Source organism: Crocodylus porosus, unplaced genomic scaffold (assembly GCF_001723895.1).
Source record: "Crocodylus porosus isolate Cpor-Errol unplaced genomic scaffold, CroPor_comp1, whole genome shotgun sequence".
In the NCBI taxonomy this organism is placed as follows: domain Eukaryota; kingdom Metazoa; phylum Chordata; order Crocodylia; family Crocodylidae; genus Crocodylus; species Crocodylus porosus.
The window spans coordinates 10,201,004-10,204,851 of NW_017728907.1; positions in this window are offsets into that span (position 1 = coordinate 10,201,004).

The following is a 3,848-nucleotide window of genomic DNA, read 5'->3' on the forward strand; positions in this document are numbered from 1 at the left end:
TTTCTCCGGCATCCATGGTTTGAATGAGAGGGTCGGACTCAATCACTGATGGAAGTGGATAAGCAAGTTTGAATTTTCTAGGGCACCCTGCGAAAGAAATACAAGGTCTGTCATGTTTATTTTAAAAAGAGCTGTGTCACTAAGCTTTGTCCAGTGTTTAATGGTTTCTTCTGATCCCCTTTTTGAAGTGCAAGGAAATGATGTGTAGGATCCCTTGCTATGTGCAGGTGGGAGGAACCTGTGATATCTTCGGTAGCTAAGAGCTAAAAAGTTTCTTTTCAACATGCCAAGAGAGAGCTGAGTTTTGTAGACAGTACTGATAACAGAAGGTGGAAAAGCAGCACAAGGGAGCTTCATTTGATGCAACACTACTGAAAACATAAGGCATATTTGTAGCATAGGAGTTAACAGAGACAGAGGGTTGAGGCTGAGTCTGCTTACTATTACCCCCAGGCAGCAACTCTGATCCTCTCTGTAGGGGCTCCAGTCTGGTCCTTTACCACCTGTACAGGACACTCATGTAGAGAGAAGCAGGGTGCCTAGGGTGAGTGCAGTTTTATGGTAAAAAAATAAATAAACCTACAATCAAATGTTAGGTACAGACAGACATCCCTCTTCTCAGCCCAGCCCTTTTGTCCAGTCCATGTGGCCACCCCTGTTCTGGAAAACCCCCTTTGTCTGCCCTTGGGGATTACTGGACAGGTTGTACAGTGCCCTTCAGTAGTGCAGCGAGCCCTGAACAAGATGAGATTGGTCCACTCTCTGCCACCGTGAGAAACAGGATACTGGGCTAGATGGAAATAGTCTGACCCACTATGGCAATTCTTAGGTTCCTGTGTGTGTCGAGCACAGGTCTTCAGAGCAGTGCTGAGGGAAGGATTCCCTCTCGGCTCTCATCATCTTCCTCAACACATGGCCTCACCTGTGACTGTGGGAGAAGACAAGGGGTTTAAGGGCACATGGCCCCACCTAGAAACTCTTCCCCATTCCTTCAAACCCAGCAAAAGCCCAGGCCAACATGGCTCTGTTCTGCAGGGCTCCCAGCATGGTGCCTGGAAGGGAGAAATGGGGCTAGTTCTGTACCACTGTAGTGTCCAAAGGCCCTTCCCTCCAGCAAGGACTGGACATGGCTGTAAAGATCCTTGTTACGTTGCTGGCTTTTGGCCTGTAATTTAGTTGCGTTTCCATGCATGACTCAACATTTGTCTGGAAACCAGATGAGTTGGGAGTTTGGTGAAAGAGAGAGAGAGTGTGCGTGTGGAGGGGGGCTAGTTTAAAAGAGGTTGCAAGTGCAGTCTGGGAGACTTCTATGTTGGTTACCTGTGTTTGCATCTCTGTCCATATCTGAGCAACCATATGGGTGTACGGGGGCAGACGGAGGGAGACGCCCCATTGTGAGAAACCCTCCAAAGTTCTCAGCAGCTCTCCAGTGCTCCCACGTAGAAAAAAATATCTGTCTGCCAACAAATAGTTCCTTGTTTCCTCCCAAACATTCAGATTTCCCCACAGAAATTACAATGGCCAGAGAGTGAAGATAGCCCATACTAGTGACAGCTCTGCCAAGCTGCAGGGAGAAGGGTATGTTTTTCTCTCCCATAGGACATGCACAGTCCATGCTTCCAGCTCTGCAATCTTAAGCTTCAGCCTCCTTGCCTCTGTGCACGCAGCAAAGCTATTTTAGGTCATTTGCGGGGGTGTTCTCAGCTTATTAGTTATATCCTTTCTTTCTCTTTGCCACCTGCTTAGTATGGGTTTCTGGTAACTGGGACATCAGGCTCTGCTAGCATAGGGACACAGAAAAAGTCCCAATTATAAAGTTAAACATGTCTGCAAATTATGCATTATTCCCACACTAGGTTTTTTTTCTTCTGTCACATATAAAGCCAGGTATGAAATACAGGAGGAGAGGAGAGGATGGGAACGCAGGTTTCATCAGCATGGCTCTGCTGTTTTCTGGATAAGTCACTCCGTGACTTCAACTGGACTGGCCAACTGGAAGCCCCGTGAATGACTCATGGACAAACATGCGGACATGCCTTGCACACACGTACACATATGTACACACAATTTTCTACATATACATGCACGTGGAAGTGCACAGACACTCAAATGTACACACATGCAGATATGCACAAACATACAAGTACATGCACTAGCCTGAACAACTGCACATAACTATGAATGCACATGTACACCCACCCACATGTGAATAGCAGGCTGGTGTGTTTTCAGCTCTGCATCTGGAATAGGAGGAAATGGCAGTTACCAATTCAGTCCTGGTTAAAAAAAATTCCCGCACCCACTGCATAGCTGATCCTACACAAACACACCAAAATACATCACTTGTCTGTGTCAGTGTTTAACGCAGCAGCCAAGGCATTCCCCTGAAGCAACCTAACAGTGGGCCCACAGCACCCAACCCTATCCACAGGGGTGAGTATGTCTTCTATTTCCTCATCCAGTTTGTCAGTGCCCTGCCAGTAAAACCTCCCTCATCCTGAGACCTTCCAAATAAACACTGAAGTTATATAGAGCAAACACACCCAGCCAGAGACAAACAGGCCCTGGCCTGACCCATACCATCCAGTCAGTCTATAATGCTGGAGGGTTGGCAGCAGGGGTGCTCCTCTCCATAGACACTGCTTCCATGGTGCAGCACGACCCAGGCGCCCCAGCTTTTCTGGGCAGCATTAGTACATTGTGTGTGCCCCTTCACATGGGTGGTAGAGAGGGAGTCCCTGGGGCCAACCCAGCAAACAGTAGGGCTAGGGAGGAAGAGGCACTGATGGCAATGAACCCCTTTATCTGGATGTGGGGTTTCCTTTCCACCCTGCTATCGGGCTGATTGCTTCAATCTTGGCTGCTAGATTACCCTCCACCTCTCCCTCATCATAACATCCCCTGCCCTTCACTCCCAAGCTACTAACACACCCTTTCCCAAGCTCCCTTCACCCTGTCCCAGCAGGTAAGTAATAACCATCCCTCACATGAAAAAGCCAGGTGCCATCGGCCCCAGCATTGCTTCTCATGCTCTGCCCCTGCTATTTCTGTCCATCTTCCACATCTCCTTGCATTTATTGGCTGGGCCCTGCACACAAGTTCCAGGACACTACCTCAGCACTAGTACTCAAGAGCAATACCTACCACCTGCCATGGCAGCCCTAGGGTGCAGAGCTGACCACAGCCAACAAACTATGTGGAAGAAAGCAGGGGTGGGAGTGTGTGGGTCCAGGGATGATAACAAGTGCTCCAAGGGGGGGGCACAGAGCACAGCACACCTGCCACTGTCACTGCCCCCTGAATGAGGCCAAGGGCTCAGTGGACACCACCCAGTGAGACTCTGCCCAGAGTCATAGGAGGAGTGATAGGAAGACGGCCCCACAGTCATCTGGGTTCCCCCTGGCCAGAGTCTCCCTCCTGGTGTGATAGATGGCAAGTTTGGCCAGAGCCAGGAGGAGGTTGACTAAGAGCTCCTAAAATCTGGTGGGGCCACAGACATGGAATGCATAAAGAGAAAAGGTGATGGGAGAAATGCAGCCAGAAGTTCAGGATGAGGCCCATAAGCAGATGGTGAAGGGGCTGCAACCTAGTGCATTTGAGGTAGATAGGCACCTGGGTCTTCCTGGTGACAGAAAGGGCAGGTGTCAGGAGTGTTTGCAAAGTATGTCCAATATATACCCAAGGAGACTGCTCTGTGTAGGAGCTTCCAGCCTAGGTCTCAAGTGTGCAGATAAAAACAGGAAGCTGCACAAGTTTCATAGATTTCATAGACATCAGGACTGGAAGGGACCTCGGGAGATCATCGAGTCCAGCCCCCTGCCCAAAGGGCAGGAAGTCAGCTGGGGTCA